At 37.4% G+C, this 24230-nt stretch overlaps 1 long non-coding RNA gene across 5 annotated transcripts in view; it reads right to left on the bottom strand.

Annotated features, from left to right (window-relative positions):
- LOC132357290 (uncharacterized) overlaps positions 1-24230 on the bottom strand; it is a 927280-nt gene that overhangs the window by 814342 nt on the left and 88708 nt on the right. The window lies entirely within an intron of this gene.

Here is a 24230-nt window from a genome sequence, read left to right as displayed (position 1 = left end):
TCTGTGATCCCTCCCACACTATCCAGTATTGTGGCACTTCTTTTCCTTGTTCTTCTGGCCAGAAAGTTGATGAATTTTCTATCAGAGTTTTAGCCTCCAACATCACCACACCACTGTGCGACTGGGACCCACTCTAGACACAAAGCCGCACAAGGAACAAAAATGGGAAACTCACCCCCATGCTGGTCCCTTCTCCAAGGTTTGACTTCTCTCCATAATATTACTGCTTTTGTTAACTTTTTAGAGTCCTCAAGTAGCATTTTTTTGTATTTTTCCATATTTTTCAGTTTTAATCAGCCAGAAGGATGGGCTGTAGTCACCTTACATAGCCATAATGGAACTACAACTATGACAGACCTCGTTTTGAAGCCTAGCTCTGCCATTCACTAGCTGTATGACATTGAATAAATTACCTAACTTTTCTGAATCTATTTTATTTTTGTCTGTAAACTGAGCGCCATTTTTTTACTCAGAAAATGATAGAGCTTTCTTGGCTTTTAAAGCAACCCATCACTCATTTTAAAACTAGCTTGAATGGATTATTCCTTTTGAAGAAAAATCTACCTAATGGAACAAAACCTTTTTTTGAAAAGAATGATAGAAACCTAAAGGCTAAGTGTCAGACCAACCCTAATGCAAATCTTCTCTCTACCTACTACCTGTGTGATCTTCAAAAGGGAAAATTTATCTGCTTGAAATTTTTTTTTTATTTGTAAAATCAAGATAATAACACCATTTAAAACTTTGTTACTGAATTTAATGACATACCTAAAATATCTACCATACTGTAGGTTCTAAATAACACTGTTTTCTCTTTTTTTTTTCTGTTCTTATGAAAAAATATCATTCCAAATAACTAGGCTGCCCATCTGCCCATGAGCTATCACTTTCTCATACGATCCCAGTAGAAATCCTCAGTCTAAGACTGAGTGAATAAATAACAAACTTGCTGTTTAATTGGACCACATTTATTTTTATGTCTAGGAAATTGATTTAAAAATAAATTGTATTATATTTCTATAAAAACATGCATAATTTAAATAATTCACCATCTTGACAATAAAAATACTTAAAGAAAAAAAAATGATAGAAAAATGGGCAAGAGCAGGCCTCCTAAAAATAATACCATTATCATTAGCTACCAGAGAGGACAGACACTCTCTGTCTAAGTCTATTACTTTATTATAACTATTTGTTTAGCTGTCTATCTTCTCTACTAGAACAGAAGTTCTATGAAGCCAGGAACTATGTCTTCCTCATTTATGGCTGTCTCTCCACAATACTTTCCACAGAATAGGCACTCCCTATTCATTCAATAAGTAAAGATCCTTATGGACAGTCGGTCCACTCAGTGCCCTACATTTTTAGTTCCTAAACCTTTAACTCCTGTGACATTCACCTTCACTTCATTCTACCCACTCACTGCCATTGAAGGCTTCCAGACCTTGCCATCTCCTAGGACTGCTCTACATCAGAAAGCCTTAACTGCAGTATCCCACTCTCTGGCCTCAATTCCTTATGCTTTCAGCAATCCCTTACCTTTCCCCTCAGTCTCAATATACATACTCCTGACTCATAGCGACTTGTTCTTTTTCTCCCAGTCTTTTGGTAAAAGGCTTGTAGCACCTTTGAGGCTATAAAACATCCTCAGAGAAATTTCTCAGGTTGCTTCTATTTCCTTTGGGCTCCATTTGATGAACAATGTGTGTTCAATAACACATATTTATAGTAATTTTATGTAATATTAAAGATACAAACTGTAACTAGAGATATATAAATGTAATCCATTTTAGATACTTCATCTCTTAGCTTGAAGTCCTATATACTCAATGTGCTACACAATGTGCCAAACTCTAAAAAACCATGTTAGGTTACCGTTACATGACAAAACTACATTTCTTCAAAAACTGATTCTCATTATGGAAGATCTCTAATACCATATATTTTATATTTATATTGATTTGTACCTTGAAATGATTTCTATTGTCATGAAAAGCACAATTGAGGAATAATATAGACTTTTTGCTTTTTTAAAAAATGCAGAGCCTCTCAGCAGGGGAGTAAGGGTGACCCACTCCACTCAATCTTGATTCCTCCTTTCCCCTCCCAAGGAGGAGTGCTCAGCTTCCTCTCCAGGACTGTTATACCCTGAGGGTTGTGAGGAAAATCTGAAAAATGCAGGCTCTTTTCCTGTTCACCCTTATCCATGTGTTGACCTAAGGAATTCAGGATATCTCCCAAACATGTCACTGTCTGACCATTCCCATGAGGCTGTTTAAATATGGTGTTACTTTAGGACCCAAATTTCCCTAGATGTGGATGTCTTAATGAGGGGCTGCTGGAAGGAAGCAAGGGGATCATGTACCCGTTCTGCAGATAGAAAACCTCATGATCTTCTCCAAACTTCTCAGAGCCCATGAACTCACATAAGTTGTCAGGAATCTACCAAGAAGAGGTCTCTGGCCCCCACGTGTCCCCTCTCCTCCAGCTAAATGAATATTCTCTTTTTGTTCTTATGGTGGAGGCAACGTCTCCATGGGACTGCTATACTTTGAATGAGTTTCTAGAAGCAAGAGAGAGTTGAGCCTTCTCAATGTTTCACAAGATCTGGAGCAGAGTCAAGAATGGATTGTGAACTGATACATGAAGGTTCATAGCAGCATTATTCACAATAGGCCCAAAGTGGAAACAACCCGAATGCCCATCAATGGATGAATGGATAAATAAAATAAAAGCAGAAAAAGGAGTGAAGTACTGACACATGCTACAACATGGAGGAACCTTGAGGACATTATGCTAAGTGAAAGAAATCAACACAAAAGACCACACATTATATGATTCCGCTTATATGAAATGTCCAGAGTAGGTCAATTTGTAGGGACAGAAGTAGATTAATGGTTGCTTAGGGCTGGGGGTGGGGAGTGGGAGCAGTGGTGAGTGACTGCTAATGGGTAGGGGGTTTCTTTTTGGGGTGATGAGAATATTCTAATATTGATTGTGATGATGGTTATACAACTCTGTGAATATATTAAAAACCATTGAATTGTACACTTTAAATATGTGAATTGTATCTCAATAAAGAGATTCCTCAATACAATTCCTTTTCTGTTCAAAGGAAAAAAAAGGGGGCTTCCCTGGTGGCGCAGTGGTTGAGGATCTGCCTGCCAATTCAGGGGACACGGGTTCGAGCCCTGGTCTGGGAAGATCCCACGTGCCGCGGAGCAGCTGGGCCCGTGAGCCACAACTACTGAGCCTGCGCGTCTGGAGCCTGTGCTCCGCAACAAGAGAGGTCGCGATAGTGAGAGGCTCGCGCACCGCGATGAAGAGTGGCCCCCGTTTGCCACAACTAGAGAAAGCCCTCGCACAGAAACGAAGACCCAACACAGCCATAAATAAATAAATAAACAAATACTTAAAAAAAAATGCATGGTGGGGAGATGCTTTTGAAGAAGTAATTTTCATTCATTCATTAGAAACGAATGTTTTTATAAAACTAGACAAATCAATATAGTCTGTCTTTTAATTCTGGTTTGGTGATCAGGGAATAAATTCCTCATCAGTGTCTTATGGTTCTTTAATATCATTAACCTAGGGCACTGGCAGATTTGCAAGTGATTTATATTACTTGGTATAAACTTACATGTCTTTCTACTTTCATGTGTTAATAAAATTTTTACTTGTTTTTTTTTTTTTTAAATAGCCAAGTCTCTGTGCTTAAGAGTAGCAATTTTTTATGATGACTTTGAATCATGAATTGTAATTGGTGATAAATTCCTTTTTGGGGAGGGTGTTTCCCTGGCGTTTAGGGAGGTAAACGGGAGAGAAAGAATGAGGAAAGATACCTACTTCTGCTTATTGATAAATGCTGGCCCTGTTTTACCTAAGTCTTAATTTATTCCTGAACTAAAAATTCTTTTAGTTTCTCTTTCCCTCATCATCCTTAGCCTGCTAGAATATACTGAATCTTGTTTATCCTAACCTAGAACCTTTTGGTTTCTCAAGGCAAAGATCACAAACGTCACATACCCGAGATGGAAGCTACATATATTTAATATGTCTAGCCACCCTCAAAAGGAACCAGTTATGACTACTAAGATATCATATATTTAAAATTCACATCATATACACACAGCCACACTACCAACTTAGGCTGAAGTATGTGATCTAAAAACCATAAAATAATAGAACTGACAGCAGACAGAGATAATATAATCCAACCCCTCATTTATTTTACAGATGGGGAAACTGAGCTCCTGAGAGGTTAAGTGACATGACCAGGGTCACACCCAAGCTATATTATTCTTTTAAATTGTACACTCACTCAGTAACAGTAGAATATTTCATAATGCTATACATGTTACACTATCGCCATTGCAGTCACACAATGATGCATTTTCCTCCTCCAGCCTCATTTCACAAAATATAAAAATAATCACAGGGACTTCCCTGGTGGTGCAGTGGTTAAGAATCCGCCTGCCAATGCAGGAGACACAGGTTCGAGCCCTGGTCCGGGAAGATCCCACATGCCGCGGAGCAACTAAGCCCATGCACCACAACTACTGAGCCTGTGCTCTAGAACCCACAAGCTACAACTACTGAAGCCCGTGTGCCTAGAGCCCGTGCTCTGCAACGAGAAGCCACCGCAGTGAGAAGTCCGTGCATCACAACGAAGAGTAGCCCCAGCTCTCCGCACCTAGAGAAAGCCCGCGTGCAGCAACGAGGACCCAGAGCAGCCATAAATAAATAAATAAATAAATAAATAAATAAATAAATAAATAATCACAAATACCAGTTCATTGTCAGAACACCTGGTCTGCTGTTTTAGATCACAAGCACGAAATTGCCTCCATTTGATGTTTTGCTTTTCATTGTTGCAAAATGCAATTTCATTAAATATCATTGATTCATTTTTTTCAGCAAGCATTTGAAACCATGTGCTTGAGGCTAGACGCCAAAGGTGATATGGGAAGGGTGTTACAAAGTAAGAGATGCATGTCTCAGTGCCACTGAAGAGCTTTGCAACTAGCTGGAGGAGGGAGATAAATATATAGAAAATGACTTAAGAACCATGCAAAGCTATATATCTGGAGGTGCAGAGGATTATGCAAACAATTATGTGTGTGCTGAGAAGATGAACCAGAATAATGGTGAGACCTAAGTCAAAGGGGGTTAATTAAGCAATTTCCTGGAAAAGGTGAGTTTTGTGCAAGATTATGAAACAAATTGAAATATTGTGGCATTGAAGAGTAAAGAGCACTCTGTGGGGTAAGGACAACAGTGAAAGCTCGGGACTGAGAAGATGAATAGTGCTTAGGGGCAGAAAGGAAATTAGTTTGGCTGTAGCAAAGGGACGAATCTTAATGACTATAACAAACTAAGAGTATTGGTGCCTGGGATAAATACAGGAGCCAATTCCTGAATGATAGGATAAAGGATTTACATGGTACCTTCCAAGCACTAGATATCCATCCATTCATTAAATCAATATTTATTGAATGTCTATGCACTCTGTACTCTGTACTATGTACATACTAAGGCTTACCTCATGCCAGGCACTATGCTAAGAGCTTTAAACATTGTCTCATTTATCCTTCACAACAATACTATCAGTATTGTTGTACACATTCCCCTGCTTTGTTTATAAGGAAACTGAGCCTCAGAGGAAATAAACGACATTCCCAAAGTCATACAGCTAGCAAAAGGTAGAGACTCAGACCCAGAATTTCTGTCCCTAGAGCTCCCACTTGTACCCACTAAAGCTATAGGCATTCTTAATAGGATTTTGAGCAAGAGAAGAATATAATGAAAATACTATTCATAAGAGATTATACCAACAGGTACGTGAAGGATGAACATAAATGCAAAGTTCATAATTTTTAAATGGCTCATATGAAATATTAACCATTCATTTAGTCACAATTAATATTAAAGTGTGTACAATTTCCCCACTGAATTTTTAAGAATCATATATATGAAGATTCTGATGTGAAAAGAGAACGATTAAAACTTAATACCACCTGTTTCCTATTCCCAGCTGTCCTGAACAATGAGAACAATACACACAAATTTCATTCTCTTCCCTGCAGGCTAGCATGCTAGGAGGTTTGATTTATGTACTTTTATGTATTTATTTAATTTTGGTAGGACATAAAATCCCAGGCAAAGAATTATTTTTTCTTTTCATATATCTACCAAAATTATCTAGAAGTCAAATATCCCTTGTGCAGAAGTTTTATGATAAAAATAAAAACTACCAAAATGAATTGTTCAATTAGTTTCTGTCTCAAGGAAGAGTTATAGGCTTGGGTCAAAGACATCTAGATTAGAAACATGAAAAAATAAATAAAAATCTATTTAATCTAAAAAATTTTAAAAATCAACACGTATATGTTGAGTGCCTGCAATGAGCCAGGCACTGAGCTAGGTGCTTTTGTTTAATTGGTTTGCTTCTTTCCACATTAGATACCCAAGATATATTAGAATTTGTTTAAGATTAAAGAAAAACATATGCTAGAAAATGTTATTTCTAGAATCTCAAGTACTAGATCAATTCTGTCCCCTTTATTTGAAGTGCCACAAAAATTGTTGCCAATTTTTCATTATCTGAACTCATTTTGGTATTTTAATAGTCAACTCCCTTTTCCCTGAGAGACTGAGCCACAGTAAATATAAACTTTGACCCTAGGCCTCAGCTGCCTCATTTGACAAATGAGCTATGATGGGTCTTGGAGATAACTAGTCTAACTCCCTAAGAGTGTAGGACAACAGCTAAGGAACTGCTAAAGTCCCTTCAAGCTCCAACATTCTCTAGCCTACAGAATGTCAGTTGGACTGTATTCTTTTCTCTTCCTGTGGTCATTCTTCTGGCTAATATATAACCATCTCTATTTACTTTGAGCTAAAAATGCAGCCTGGAAAAAACTCCAAAAGAAGGAAGTTTGAAGTTACTTCCTCTTAAGAAAACACTCTTACCCCCGAAGAAGTTGTAACATAGAGCATCAACAAAGTTAGAAAGAAAATGAGCACCTCTTAGATTAATGTCTAGCCTATTCATAAAGCCAATCCAGGAAGGAAATTCCTAAATTCTCCCGGGTAATCTTCTTGAGAAGCTAACAAATAGTGCCAAATATTTACATTCTTGCTTGAGACTGACTAAACCTTGGCTCCTTGAAAATGTTACCTGTCTTCAATATCCCTACAGTACTTCGTGCTGTGCCATATCCATGGTGAGAGCTCTTTACACCTATTTTTAGATGTTGATCGAGATTGTTGTTCAGTATAAGGCTCTGGTGACCTGGGAAACCAAAGCTCTTGAATAGAACTTGAAAAGAGTTTATCGTTTGCATGTGCTGGAGGTGACTGATCTAGTTCATTTTCATTCTTGTCAACATGTAGCTTCTCAAAAATATTCTTAGCTTACAGGATATGACTGAAAGAGTTTAAACAGTCATTTCAAATTCTAGCACAGGCAGAAACATTTTTAAGCTGCTCATTTTTCAAGGTCTGGCTAGTTTAGGGAATTAGATTATCAAAGCAATAAGGTCACTGTCCAGTTTTCAAACTTTTTAAGCTAAAATTGAATCTGACCTTTTAATTTTTCAAAATTCTCTAACATAAATTTACATATTCTGTAAATTCAAATGCAAATTTGTGTAAATGTGAAATATAGTATAAATCTGTAAATTCTGGATATAAGGTAAATATACACATATTCAATGATATATATATGCAAATTACATATACATCTATGCTTATACACACAGATAATTATAGAACAGGGGTCTTAGATTATTTATTTTAAATATGTTTGTCCTTCCAAAATACTAGCAAAACCTTGGTTGCTTGATATTTCTTCTCCCTCTTTCTTCCCATTCTCAGTCATTATAGAAGATACTACTGATGATAGCAGTGATTTCTAGAACAAATTTGATAAGAATTAGAATATTCATTTGTATACAATCATTATTCTGCATAACAAGAGCTTAAAGGAAGAGTAAAAAGAAAATCTACAAGTCATTGGTCCAGATCTAGTCCACATAGGTCTAGTCTGTGTTTTAATTGATCCAACATTTAAAAAGCAAGGGATACCACTTTTTTAAAAATCCAGATTTCTGACTTCTCTTGAAAAATCAAAAGCTCTGGCAATACCAGGCATAACACTCCAGTGTGACTACAATCGGTAGGAACCAAGTAGCTGCTGCTCTCTTCAGATAGGACTATATTCTTCAGTACATCACAGCCAAATAGGCCATCTCAATTATTTGTTACATGCTTGGCCCCTATACTCATTGAAGCTTTCAACCACTGATTGGTCCGACCTTCTCACATAATAGAGGTTAACTAATTCAGAAGTTAGGTGACTATCCTAAAGTTATTCAAGGGAAGAACACAATGAATAGATGTAGTCTTTGCCCTCAAAGAGTTTATAATCTGCTGCAGGAGAATAGACATATTCATAATAAAGTACAGAATATGATCATCATCATAATAGAAGCATAAACAAAATGCAGAGAAAGCTACAAGAAGAGATCACATCTTGCTGGCCTACCAAGAAAGTCTTCACGAAAGAAGGAGCATCTCACAAAGCAGAAGATATCATCAGAAACCAGTTTTTCGGTTTTCTCAGCACAAATTCTAGCTCTAACACTTAGCATTGTGACTGATGCTGTTACTTAACCTTGCAGGGCCTCAGTGTTCTCATCTATAAAATGGGGATAATAACAGAATGTACTGAACAGGATTGTTGTGAGAATTAAATGGGAAAATAGAGGTAACAAACATTGCACATAGTAAGCAACTACCAAAATATTCTTCTTATTATTATTTTTATGGATAAAGTAGACTATTTACAGATGGAGAAGGAAGAGATGATTCTACTCTGCAGGGTGAACATCTAGTTGGAAAAATATAGGGTATAGTCAAGGAATAGCAAGTACAAAATAGGGTTGAATTATAAATAAAGGTGAAAGCTAGGCACCTCCCCAAAGCGAGGGTAACATCCTCCCAGAGACAGTGTGAGGACATGAAGGGAGAGCAAAAGCTGGTCAATCCATCCAGCTGACACAGCACCTTTCATCCTGTCACCTCTCTGGCTGACTGGGAGCTCCTGCCCTCCCCAGCCACACACCCATGTGATAAGCGTAATAAAGAGATGTACAATGGAATATGAGAATGTTAGGGACAGTGGATCAAGTCGAGGAAGTTATAAATGTCTTTCCTGAAGGAAAATAAGCTAAGATTTGAACGATGAGTGTGAGTTGACCAGAGAAAGTGGGGTAAGTGCATTCCTAGCTAAGAAAAGAGCATGTTCAAAGGCACTGTGACAAGGAGCAGAGAGAATAGGAATCAAAGGAAGGCCAGTGCAACTGGAGCACAAAGAGTAAGGCAAATGCAGGGTGAGATGACACTGGAGAGGGTGAGGAGGGTTCAAATCATTCAAAACTTTGTAGGTCTTGTTAAGACTTTTAAACTTTCCTCAAGATCAGTGGCAAGGAGAATTATGTGTTCATACCTATGTCTTGAAATGGCAGCACTGTGGAAACGGAATTGAACATGACCTAGAAGATTTCTGAAGTAGTCTCGGTGATAAAGAATAAACTGCACTAGGCTAATGGTGGTGGAACTAGAGAAAAAAAAACCTGAGAGATATTTAGGAGGAGAAATGGAGAAAGCTAGTGAGGATTGAATGTAGCAAGGAAAGGAGAAGAAAGCAGCATAAGAGATGACTTTGGCTTGCATACCAGAATACATGGTGGCATTTTTGGTAGAGACCATTATATGGAGAGATAAATTATAATTTTTATTTTTGAGCATGGTGAGTTTGAGTGCCTTTAGGATAAAAAGATATATTATGTAGGCAAGCTCTAAGAGGCTGGAAGTAGACGAATAACCTATGCTAGAGATAAAATGTTGAGTCAGCTGAACAAGGTGCTAATTCAAATGGTGGACATGAATGAGATCCCTTAAGGAAAGAGTACAGATTGAAAAAATAAGTGGTCCTAACACTGGCTAGGTAGTTTAAGATGAACCTGTACACAAGAGAGAAAGAAGGAAGCCAAAGATATAGATGGAAAACCCCAAGAGTCTTAGGAAAATTAAGACAATAGAGCATTTCAAGGAGTCAAAGTTTTAAACTACAGAATGCTGGCAACCAGAGTCAAAAAAAAACAAAAACAAAAAAAGCCAGCATAGTTTTTCTTTTGGCTGTTAAATCATGCAAGCCCATTTCTAATTGTTGCATCAAGTTCCCTTCTTGTGTCTTGTTGTTTTACAACAGTGAAAGTGTCTTGTTGGTTTACAATGGTGAAAGTTTTAGTATGGAAACTCTTCCATTGCTCCTTCTTTATATAAAGAAGAGAATTCTGAACTACAGGGGGGAAAAGTAGGAACCAAGAGGATAAACAAAAAGTACTGCAAGTTCTCCCATGTACACTTGAACATGGGTTTCTATATCCAAGTTTGCTATGAAAACAGCAACAACGACAACCTTAAGAAGCTGTATTCTTATGCAACTTGTTGGGAGCATTTTCACTTCTCCCATTTCTGTAATTGTGATTGCCTGTCCTCCAAATGGAGCCAACTAATCAAATGGTTGCATCTTAGAAAAAGTAAAACCTGCTGTGCACATTACAATAATCACCAATTAATGCTAACGCAAGCTTTGTGACTGGTTGATGTTCTCCCTTCTCCTTTCGTGATGTAGATTGAGATAAAGATATTAGTTAAAATCACCATCTATTACAAAGTCAGTCTGATTTCTAGTTATGCCACTACATTCCAAAATAAGAAAAGAAGAAAACAAAGAAACAACTGCTATCAGATGGCTCCAGATTTTGCATCTGTTGTTAAATAAAAGTAACAATAATTTTTTAAAATAACTTCATGTTTTGCCAGCAATCCACACTTCACTCCTCTTGTTTTGTAGGCTATCAGTTTTAGCAAATGTAACCATTGGTTCCCCAGACAATACCAGTCACAGGAAGCAATTAAGGGCCCAGATTATACTTAGGGCAATAGTGGTCTCAAATCTTCCATTCAATTTTCATTCTACTTTCATCTATTATTAATTGAGCATCTACTATGTGCCAGGTATTCTTCTGGGTGGTAACAATAAAGCAATGAAACAGACATAAATCCTTACCCTAATGGGGCTTATCTTTTCCTTTATTTTGATTTCGCGAGGCTTTCACCAATACCCCTTGCTAACTAGTTTACCTCTTTGCTTATATGAGATTTGGAAGAGAAAAATTCCTGAAGGACCCTTCCCTTTCCCTTTTCCTTTATTGATCCTGCTGCCAGGAAATATATCCTGAGTCCTTTAGGAATTGTGGCAGAAAATTGTGTGGCTTGGCATTCTACATTTCTGCACTTTTATCCTCTTCCTCTATCCTTACTCTGTATACTCAGTATACTTGTCTTGTAATTCCTCAACATGACAAGGTGAGTGCCTTGACTTCCCCAAAGGGTTTTGTTTTCTTAGCATTTTTAGTTTTTTTGTTTTTGGTTTCGTGGAGGAAAAGCAGACTTCAGCTCCCTTTCTTTATTTGAAAGTCGTCAACCTCTCCAGCCCCAAATTCTCTTCAGTCTTTTCTAAGCCTGTGGTGGCGTGCCCTCCAGCAGATGAGACTCCTGATAACCTGGCTTGACATTCCAGCACTCCCAAAATTAACCCTTTACTCCACTATAAAAAAACAAAGTAGGGCTTCCCTGGTGGCGCAGTGGTTAAGAGTCCGTCTGCCAATGCAGGGGACACGGGTTCGAGCCCTGGTCCGGGAAGATCCCACATGCCGCGGAGGAACTAAGCCCGTGCGCCACAACTACTGAGCCTACGCTCTAGAGCCCATGAGCCACAACTACTGAGCCTGCGTGCCACAACTACTGAAGTCCACGCGCCTAGAGCGTGCTCCACAACAAGAGAAGCCACCACAATGAGAAGCCCATGCACCACAACGAAGAGTAGCCCCCGCTCGCTGCAACTAGAGAAAGTCTGCACACAGCAATGAAGACCCAATGCAGATTAAAAAATATATATATATTAAAAAATAAAATAAAATAACAGCAACAACAACAACAAAAATGCAGAACAAGAAAAATTTCCCCCTTTGGCACTCTTCTTGGTATTCTCAACTCCAAACAGCTATTATATGGTGACAGTAGAGAACACAAAAACAAAAAGACATAATGAGGAACATGTTTTCCCCTCCCTGCCAAGGAGGAAATAGAATTGTGATATTAAAGGTATGCACATTTAAAAAAATTTTTGATATTGCCTAATTGCCTACAAAAATTATATAAAGTGACACACCAATAGTGTGTGAACAGCAATGTATTAATTTTCTGTCTTTGCCAAATTGACTGACTAAAAATAGACATTTTATTTTGTATTTCTTTATTACTAATGAGATAGAACATCTTTGTTTCTTGACCCTTTGTATTTCTTGTTTTGTAAATTGTGTGTTAATGTTCTTTTGCTTGATTCCTGTTATCATTTCACTTTCTACCCACTGGCAGACACCTTAGATGCCTCATCCAACACTCCATTCAAATTGCTCTCCACAAGGTCACTGTCAACCACCTTTTACTAAATCTAATAGATGCTCTTCAGTGCTATCTTACACAGCCTCTCAGCAACATTTGATACAGTAAACCATTTCCTTTTGCTTGAACTGTATCTACCCTTAGTTTCTACGGCACAAAACTACCCTGGCTTTCCTCTCACCTACCTCCAGGCCCTTCCTTCTCATCTTGAGGACTTTTCTTCCGTGGTACAATGGCAGAGTTCTACCTCAGAGTTCCATCCTAATCTTCTCTTCTCTTCATACAGTACTCACTGTCTCTAGATGACCTCATGACATAGATTATCATGTATATACTGATGATTCCCAAATCTCTATCTCCACAAGTTCTTTCTCCTGAGTTCCAGACTCATACATACTCTTGCCTTCCAGAAATTTCCATTTTTATGTCCTTTAGACACCTACAACTCAACATGTCCAGAACAGCATTCATCATCTTTCTCTTCAAAGCTGTTCTTACTTCTTTAAGCCAACACTCCTGGTATATCCTAATAGTCACCAAGGTCTGCCAATTCTACCTCCTAATTAAATTTCAAATCCATACACTTTTCTCTTACTCCCACTGATGCCCACCATCTTTCTTCTAGGTTACATAAAAATCCTCTTAAATAGACTTCTTGCCCACTCCAATCCATTCTCTACACTACAGTCATATTAGCTAAAGCCCAAATCTAATCATAGTTTCTCTTCCCTGCTTAGAACATCTTAACGGCTTCCTTAAGAAAATCCAAACTTCTTAACATAGTTTCCAAGGCTTACATGATCTGACTTCTCCCCTTGCACCCTGTGCTTCAGACACACTTAAATGTCTTCATTTCCCACAAATTCCAGGCCTTCACATACATTATTCACTATGACTACACTACACACCAACCCGTTCATCCTCTTCTATCCTCATCCTCTCACCAACCTACTCCTAGCTGTGTCTGTCTACATTCTACCCATTTTTCACCTTTAACATTAGAAACTCCTTCCTCAGGCAGATTTCTCTCACTCCCTATTATTTAGGTGCTTCTCCCATATGTTCTGAGCATGGCTTCATCGCACTAAATTGTGATTAGTCTAGTTACTTATCTGCAACTCCCACTAGCTTGCAAGCTCCATGAGGACAGGGAGTATATTGTTGCTGTTTTCATTGTTACTATTTTGTAAATATAATAAGTGTTCAATAAATATTTATATTAATATTTGTCCATTTTCCTACTGAGGTGTTCATCTTTTCTCATTGAATTATAAAAGCTCTTTATATATGAAGGGTTTCAATCCTGTGTCATTTTGTTGTAAATATCTTCCTACCAAAGAAACTACTTTTATGTTTCCTGAGCAAATTATTCCCTTTACTAACACCTTTCCTCTATATGTGCTATTCTCTCTGTTAGGAATGTACTCACTCCCTATGTATCATTTAATACCCACTCAAATGGCATTTCATCTGTGAAGGCTTTTCTGATTCCCTAATAATTCACTTCTTCCTCTGTATTCCCATAGGAACTTGTACATGTGTCAACTTCAAGAAATTAATGTTTTTATTTCTAGTGTAATTGTATTTTTGCATGACTTTATCCTCCATTAGACTGTCAATTTAAAACCAAGGATTTTCTTATTCATGTTTGTATTTCCTATGTCTATCACTATGCCTGAAATATAGTAGTATCTTTAAAATATTTTGCTAAAAGAATTAATTTGGGCTCACAAGTGAACTATGTTTAATAATAAAATATAAAGACAAAATATTTTCTGCAAATAATCATAAATTCAGAACTTCAGCAAAGTCCTGCCTGACTACTAACATCTCAGTTAATAGAAGCCTTAGCAATTGTAAACTGGAAAGTCAGGTGGCAACTAATGATGAGTCAAGGAAAGACCCTAATTATATACACTGTTTGTACTTCTGTATGAAATATTCAGATAAAACTGTAAACTCGGGTTGCAGGTTAAGCAAAGGTAATCCATATGTCCAATAGCTTTACCTGTAGTCCTCTAATACTTCTAGAATTTACTGCTTTTAACTTCTGTGGTTTTGAATGAAAGGAGAAAAATAATTGACAGAGATTTATCCTTGGTTACTAAATTGTACAAGGCAAAAACTTGAGATTTAAACTGTTTTGCTAATTACGTTTAAAAGCACTTTCTAATTGCCCCTTTTTAAGAAATTGCTTTTGCGTTTGTTTTGGGTTCCTTTTAGAATCACTTCTAGTTTCTTACATTTCTAATTACACTTTACTGTTCAAAACCTGCCACTTCTAATTGACTTCAGAAACTTTTAGCTATGTAACTCTTAAGAAGAAGAGTTTATTTTACTTTTTGCTCTAAGGACGTTTTTCTGCTTAAAGCCAAAGAGCATCTGAACTTGGCATTTTAGAACCAGAATGTAGAGCTAGATAAGACCAGTCACAGTTAAGGTTGTTCAACTGCCTTATTTCATAAGAGAAAAACAGATTAGGAAGGATGCTAAGTATCTTGATCAAGGTCAAACACCAAATAGCACAACCAGGGCTAGAACCAGATTTTCTGCCTTGCATTTTCCATTAAATAATAAGTGTCTTTTTAAAAGTTTGATCAACCATGTAACCAATGATTCAGTAATCAGTAAAGATTCATTCATGATTCAACAAATATATAATGAAGGCTTACAATGTGCCAGGTACTATGCAAAGAGCATGCATTAATTTTTAAAACTTTGCAATAGCTCTTGTTGTATGCATAGAGGACACAATGGGGAAATAAGACAGACAAGATTCCTGGCCTAAAACTCTGATGGAGGTGGAGATATATCTTTTTCCTCCCCCCACCCCACCCCTAGCTCTCACTTTCAGTAACCTCTCTTTTCACTAACACATTCCATTCTCCCCACAGGAGGAGGCATGGATAATCTGATTGGTCAGATTCAATCACTCACTGAATGATGTTACGCTATTGGCTGAGGTCCCTCTGCCTCCAAAAGCAGGAAAGAGACTCCACTTTGGCTCAGCCACAGTTTGCCTCACCCACAGGTAAGAAAGGCAGCACCAACACCACTTCTGGACTTCACTGTGTCAACAGACTCTGCTCTCTTTTCCTGCTTCTCACCAGGGTGGGTAGATTGGCCTGAATGGTACTAGGGCCTAGGAACCTTCAATCCAGGAGGCAAGGGAGTAGAAGGCCCATTTTAGCCTCAGGCCTAATGTGTGTCCTCTAACAATTGTCCCTGTACTTAAGAGTTATTGGCCCCTACTCTTCATCCTTTGTGTGCATATTCAATTGGTTAGAACCCAGGAGAGAAGGGAGTGAATGATGAGCGTTTCCTCCAAGCCAGTTTAGTAGGAAAGACAGAATCAAACTAATAACTCAAAAATAATTAACCACACTTATACTAAGTGCTACAAAGACAAGTTTGGAATGCTACATGGACACATATATCAGAGAAGACTTCCTGAGGTAGTGACATTTAACTAGGACAATAGGATAATTAGGAGTTAAGATAAGCAAAGAGAAGGGGGAGGAGAAGCAAGAAGAACTACAATCCTGAAGCCTGTGGAACAAAAACCACATTCACAGAATGATAGACAAGATGAAAAGGCAGAGGGCTATGTACCAGATGAAGGAAAAAGATAAAATACCAGAAAAACAACTAAATGAAGTTGAGATATGAAACCGTCCAGAAAAAGAATTCAGAATAATGATAGTGAAGATGATCCAGGACCATGGAAAAAGAATGGAGGCAAATATCGAGAAGATACAAGAAATGTTTAACAAAGACTTAGAAGAATTAAAGAACAAACACCTAGAAGAATTAAAGAACAAACAAATATAGATGAACAATACAATAGCTGCGATGAAAAATACACTAGAAGGAATGAATAGCAGAATAACTGAGGCAGAAGAATGGATAAGTGACCAGGAAGACAGAATGGTGGAATTCACTGCCGTGGAACAAAATAAAGAAAAAAGAATGAAAAGAATTGAAGACAGCCTAAGAGACCTTTGGGACAACATTAAACACAACAACATTCTCATTGTAGGGGTCCCAGAAGGAGAAGAGAGAGAGAAAATACCTGAGAAAATATTTGAATAGATTACAGTCGAAAACTTCCCTAACGTGGGAAAGGAAATAGCCACCCAAGTACAGGAAGCGCAGAGAGGTCCCAGGCAGGATAAACCCAAGGAGAAACACGCCAAGACACACAGTAATCAAACTGACAAAAATTAAAGACAAAGAAAAATTATTGAAAGTAACAAGGGAAAAACAACAAATAACATACAAGGGAACTCCCATAAGGTTAACAACTGATTTCTCAGCAGAAACTCTACAAACCAGAAGGGAGTGGCATGTTATATTTAAAGTGATGAAAGGGAAGAACCTACAACCAAGATTATGCTACCTGGCAAGGATCTCATTCAGATTCCATGGAGAAATCAAAAGCTTTACAGACAAGCAAAAGCTAAAACATATACACACTACCAAAATAGATAGCTAGTTGGAAGCAGCTGCATAGCACAGGGAGATCAGCTTGGTGCTTTGTGACCACCTAGAGGGGTGGGATAGGGAGGGTGGGAGGGAGGGAGATGCATGGGAAGAGATATGGGGACATATGTATATGTATAACTGATTCACTTTGTTATAAAGCAGAAACTGACACACCATTGTAAAGCAATTATACTCTAAGAAAGATGTTAAAAAAAAAAAGTGATCTGCCAAAAAGGTAAAAAAAAAAAAAGAAATCAGCACCACCAAACCAGCTCTACAACAAATGCTAAAGGAACTTCTCTAAGTGGGAAACACAAGACAAGAAAAGGACCTACAAAAAAAAACCCAGGGCTTCCCTGGTGGCACAGTGGTTGAGAATGTGCCTGCCAATGCAGGGGACACGGGTTCAAGCCCTGGTCTGGGAAGATCCCACATGCCGCGGAGCGACTAGGCCCGTGAGCCACAATTGCTGAGCCTGCACGTCTGCAGCCTGTGCTCCGCAACAAGAGAGGCCGCGACAGTGAGAGGCCCGCACACCGTGATGAAAAGTGGCCTCCACTTGCCGCAACTAGAGAAAGCCCTCGCACAGAAATGAAGACCCAACACAGCCATAAATAAATAAATAAATAAAATTTTTTTTAAAAAACCCAAAATAATTAAGAAAATGGTCATAGGAACATACATATTGATAATTACCTTAAACGTGAATGGATTAAATGCTCCAACCAAAAGACACAGGCTTGCTGAATGGATACAAAAACAAGACCCATATATATGCTGTCTACAAGAGACCCACTTCAGACCTAGGGACACATACAGACTGAAAGTGAGATGATAGAAAAAGATATTCCATGCAAATGGAAATCAAAAGAAAACTGGGGTAGCAATACTCATATAAGATAAAATAGACTTTAAAATAAAGAATGTTACAAGAGACAAGGAAGGACACTACATAATGATCAAGGGATCAATCCAAGAAGAAGATATAACAGTTATAAATATATATGCATCCAACATAGGAGCACCTCAATACATAAGCAACTGCAAACAGCTATAAAAGAGGAAATCGACAGTAACACAATAATAGTGGGGGACTTTAACACCTCACTTACACCAATGGACAGATCATCCAAACGAAATATGGATAAGGAAACACAAGCTTTAAATGACACAAGAGACCAGATAGATTTAATTGATATATATAGGACATTCCATCCAAAAACAGCAGATTACACTTTCTTCTGAAGTGAGCACGGAACATTCTCCAGGATAGATCACATCTTGGATCACAAATCAAGCCTCAGTAAATTTAAGAAAATTCAAATCATGTCAAGCATCTTTTCTGACCACAACGCTATGAGATTAGAAATGAATTACAGGGAAAAAAACGTAAAAAACACAAACACATGGAGGCTAAACAATACGTTACTAAATAACCAAGAGATCACTGAAGAAATCAAAGAGGAAATCAAAAATACCTAGAGACAAATGACAACGATAACACAACTATCCAAAACCTTTGGGAAGCAGCAAAAGCAGTTCTAAGAGGGAAGTTTATAGCAATACAAGCCTACCTCAAGAAACAGGAAAAATCTCAAATAAACAATCTAACCTTACACCTAAAGGAACTACAGAAAGAAGAACAAACAAAACCCAAAGCTAGTAGAAGGAAAGAAATCATAAAGATCAGAGAAGAAATAAATGAAATAGAAACAAAGAAAACAATAGCAAAGATTAATGAAACTAAAAGCTGGTTCTGCCATATATGACAAACCCACAGCCAACATCATCCTCAATGGTGAAAAACTGAAACCATTTCCACTAAGATCAGGAACAAGACAAGGTTGCCCACTCTCACCATTATTATTCAGCATAGTTTTGGAAGTTTTATCCACAGCAATCAGAGAAGAAAAAGAAATAAAAGGAATCCAAACCGGAAAAGAAGAAGTAAAGCTGTCACTGTTTGCAGATGACATGATACTATACACAGAGAATCCTAAAGATGGTACCAGAAAACTAGTAGAGCTAATCAATGAATTTGGTAAAGTAGCAGGATACAAAATGAATGCACAGAAATCTCTTGCATTCCTATACACTAATGATGAAAAATCTGAAAGTGAAATAAAGAAAACACTCCCATTTACCATTGCAACAAAAAGAATAAAATATCTAGGAATAAACCTACCTAAGGAGACAAAAGACCTGTATGCAGAAAATTATAAGACACTGATGAAAGAAATTAAAGATGATACAAAAAGATGGAGAGATATACCATGTTCTTGGATTGGAAGAATCAACATTGGGAAAATGACTCTACTACCCAAAGCAATCTACAGATTCAATGCAATCCTTATCAAACTACCACTGGCATTTTTCAGAGAACTAGAACAAAAAATTTCACAATTTGTATGGAAACACAAAAGACCCCGAATAGCCAAAGCAATCTTGAGAACGAAAAACAGGGCTGGAGGAATCAGGCTCCCTGACTTCAGACTATACTACAAAGCTACAGTCATCAAGACAGTATGGTACTGGCACAAAAACAGAAATATAGATCAATGCAACAGGATAGAAAGCCCAGAGATAAACCTATGCACCTATGGTCACCTTATCTTTGATAAAGGAGGCAAGAATATACAGTGGAGAAAAAGCAGCCTCTTCAATAAGTGGTGCTGGGAAAACTGGACAGCTACATGTAAAAGAATGAAATTAGAACACTCCCTAACACCATACACAAAAAGAAACTCAAAATGGATTAAAGACCTAAGTGTAAGGCCAGACACTATAAAACTCTTAGAGGAAAACATAGGCAGAACACTCTGTGACATAAATCACAGCAAGATCCTTTTTAACCCACCTCCTAGAGAAATGGAAATAAAACCAAAAATAAACAAATGGGACCTAATGAAACTTCAAAGCTTTTGCACAGCAAAGGAAACCATAAACAAGACAAAAAGACAACTCTCAGAATGGGAGAAAATATTTGCAAATGAAGCAACTGACAAAGGATTAATCTCCAAAATTTACAAGCAGCTCATGCAGCTGAATATCAAAAAAACAAACAACCCAATCCAAAAACGGGCAGAAGACCTAAATAGACATTTCTCCAAAGAAGACATACAGATGGCCAAGAAACACATGAAAAGTTGCCCAACATCACTATTTATTAGAGAAATGCAAATCAAAACTACAATGAGGTATCACCTCACACCAGTTAGAATAGCCATCATCAGAAAATCTACAAACAACAAATGCTGGAGAGGGTGTAGAGAAAAGGGAACCCTCTTGCACTGTTGGTGGGAATGTAAATTGATACAGCCACTATGGAGAACAGTATGGAGGTTCCTTAAAAAACTAAAAATAGAATTACCATATGACCCAGCAATCCCACTACTGGGCATATACCCAGAGAAAACCATAATTCAAAAAGACACATGCACCACAGTGTTCATTGCAGCACTATTTGCAATAGCCAGGACATGGAAGCAACCTAAATGCCCATCAACAGACGAATGGATAAAGATGGTGTGGTACATATATACAATGGAATATTACTCAGCCATAAAAGAACGAAATTGCGTCATTTGTAGAGACGTGGATGGATCTAGAGACTGTCATGCAGAGTGAAGTAAGTCAGGAAGAGAAAAACAAATATCGTATATTAACACATATATGTGGAACCTAGAAAAATGGTACAGATGAACCGGTTTTCAGGGCAGAAATAGAGACACAGATGTAGAGAACAACTGTATAGACACCAAGGGGGGAAAGTGGGGGTGGTGGTGGTGTTGGTGTGATGAATTGGGAGATTGGGATTGACATATATACACTAATATGTATAAAATGGATAACTAATAAGAACCTGCTGTATAAAAAAATAAATAAAATAAAATAAAATAAAAGAGGAGGAGGAGGCAGAGCAGTCCAAGAAGAAGGACCAGCGTGCGTGAAGGCTCTGGGGCATAAAAGAGCAGGATCCATTCCAGGAACTGAAAGGAGACCAATGGGTCTGGAGCAGAGTGTAGAAAGGTCCTGTATCATTCACTATTTTAAAAATAACACTTTATTATTACTACTTCTTAACGATACATAATCTTGAGTTGCACTAATACACTTACACACACATCAGTGAAAATGGAGAACTACTCTGCTTGTAGTGGTGTCCATATGTCAGGAGGCTTTGCTGCATAGATGAGTTAATAACACTCAATTAAAACAACAGTAACAAATCCAGGTAACCAAAATGCCCTTATCTCCAACCAAGCCAGCCAAGTGAGGTATGGGTGTAAGGTATCTGTAAAATACCCATAGAAGACATATTGATTTCATTATCACATAGCTAGAGTTACTAAAATTCTTTTCCAGCCCCGTGTTTAGCCAGCCCCATCTTCAAACATGAGAATCAGTGTTCAATTTATTAACTTCTTAAGATTTGTTTTGACAGCCACTGGTTTTTCTTTCTTCAGCAAGACAAATCAAAATATCAAAAATAATATACCCTTTTTCTCACTTACTAACCCTTGGAAACAGTATCACTATGCAATTCTTTTTGCCTAGCAATGTGCTCTTCTCAGAGGCCTAGTAACAGCCTATCAGTTTGACTTCACTGGCCAGCCCTAATCCCTGAAGTGCTTGCTGAATTTCCATTTTTATTAGTAGCTTCTGTTTCTTTAGAAGCTCCATCATCATTCAGCTTTCGTTTATCTGAAACAACCTGCATTATGGTAGAATTTTAAATTAAGCCATTGCTCAGTCATCTACTTGTTTATCTGCACTGTTTGTCCCACATACCATTTTCTTTCTTTTAGAAGTTTAAATTTTCACTCAAGACTCTCTTAATTTATCTTCAGTGTTCCAGATAGTTGAGAAAGCTGGGGAAAGGAAAAATACACTTTTTGTTTCATTCCCCACAGCAACAAAGCACAGATTCATAGAATTTTTTGCTGAATGGTACCTTGGTGACTAGACCTTCTCTTTCATCTAAACCCCAATTCCCCCTCCTACCCCTACATTCTTGCTCTCAGGAAATGATCTATTTTCTTAAAGTGAAATCCCCCTAAAACATTCTCCCTGATCTACTCTTAACATCTCATGTTTATTGCTATAGTTATTCTTTCTCTCTTCCTATAAATCTCAAAGGAATAGGCACCACTTTACTTTTTCTACTGCTAAAACATCTCTGATTCTAAATTTTATATGTTTCCATCTTCCTTTGGTTGTTAATTATGATGATGATGATGATAGTGATGAGGAGGATTATAACTAACATTTATTAAACACTTTCTCTGTGCCCAGCATCACCTGATTTTATCCTCACACCAGCCATATGATATAAGCACTATTATAATCCCCATTTTACAAATGCACAGACCATAATCCTCATAAATATCTGGATTTTAGGTGATTCATACTTTCTTCTTTGTATTTTCTGTACTGTTTGGATTGTTTACAGTGAACTACCATACAACTTTTAATATAAAACACAACAGATAAAATAGAGCTTTTTTTTTTATAGAAGGGAGTAAATAGAGTCATGAGGGCAGTTTACCTCCACTCTTTTGATTCTTTTTCCACTACAATCACAAATGTGCCATTCCATCCATCAAAAAGTATTCCAGTGATTAAGAGGAACAAATTACTATGTGTAAAATATGCTACAGGGATATATTGTACATCAGGGAATATAGCCAATATTTTATAACTTTAAATGGAATATAATCTATAAAAATATTGAATCACTATATTGTATACCTGACACTAATATAATATGTTAAATCAACTATACTTGAATTTAAAAAGAAATACTTGAGTGCCTACCATATGCAAAGCAGTGTGAGGGAAACAAAGGAACATAAGCAGCAGTTGAAGACAGTTTGTTTCAAAATGAGTGGTGTTCATTTGTACCATTTTTTTAGATTCCACGTATAAACGATATGATATGATGTAGAAAACAAACTTATGGTTACCAGGGGGTAAGGGGGGGGGGGAAATTGGGGGTTGGGATTGACATATACACACTACTATATATAAAATAGATAACTAATAAGGACCTACTGTATAGCACAGGGAACTCTACTCAGTATTCTATAATAACCTATATGGGAAAAGAATCTAAAAAAGAATGGATATATGTATATGTATAACTGATTCACTTTGCTGTACACCTGAAACTAACACAACATTGTAAATCAAATATACTCCAATAAAAATTTTTTTAAAAATGAGTGGTGTTCATGCCGCCAAGAGTTTAGAGGAAAAGGAATTCACTGTGATCAGAATGTGAGTAGGACTATAGTCCTAGTCTAAGCTAGTCCTAAGCTAGGCCTTAAATGTGAAAGGTGCTCAGATATCAGGAAAGAGAAAGCAATTCTCAGAAAGAAAGGAAGGCATGTCCCTAACCTGAGTCCCATTACCCTATCTAGCCTCTCTCCTGCTATGCTACTTCAATCTCCTGATTGAGAAAACAATACCAAAAGCTAGCACTGAGGTATGAACATAATCAGGAGGAAGTTTGAGCCCTGGCTTGATTATTCTTCCCATCACTGGCTTTCCTCAAAGTTTCTAAGTCATGAAACTAAACCTTGTGATATTTCACAGTAAGCAAATGTCTAGCTCACTTTCAGACTTGTCTTTATTCACCTGCTTTAGGTTCAACTAAGAGCAAAATCTTTGAAGACACCTATACAAGAATGTATAACAGGAGCTATAAAGTGGCATCTCCCTCAATCTTGTCTCCTCCAAATAAATTGCAAATTACATTTAGTACAACTGCAAGCACAGTGCTGGGCACATTAAAGACACTTAATCACTTATAAGGTGATTGATAGCTAACTTCTGTACTTTAATTACCTTTGCTCCAACATTTCACAATAAATTACCAACTCCCACAAGAGTAGGGTTTCACAAAACTAAGGCAATTTATCTCCATTAAGACTTAGAGATTAAAAAAATAACATTTAAGCCCTTTTCAGTACCAAAATAAATTTCAAACCATAAATAAAGCCCATCAAGAAGCAGAGAACCTCACTGTACTGATCCCTTGATATATATCTCTACAAAATCTAGATCAATTTAATAGATCAGAACATAAAAGTTTGTTCTCTTTTTTCATCAACTACATAAACTCTACAGTGTTAGTTGCCAAAGCAAAAGACATCTCAGAAATCCTTAGAGTTAGACTCTATGACATAAAGCACAGCAAGATCCTT

This window comes from Balaenoptera ricei, chromosome X, assembly GCF_028023285.1.
Source record: "Balaenoptera ricei isolate mBalRic1 chromosome X, mBalRic1.hap2, whole genome shotgun sequence".
NCBI classification, from domain to species: Eukaryota; Metazoa; Chordata; class Mammalia; order Artiodactyla; family Balaenopteridae; genus Balaenoptera; species Balaenoptera ricei.
Note: the sequence above shows the minus strand (reverse complement) of the source record. Positions and strands in the feature narration are given on the sequence as shown.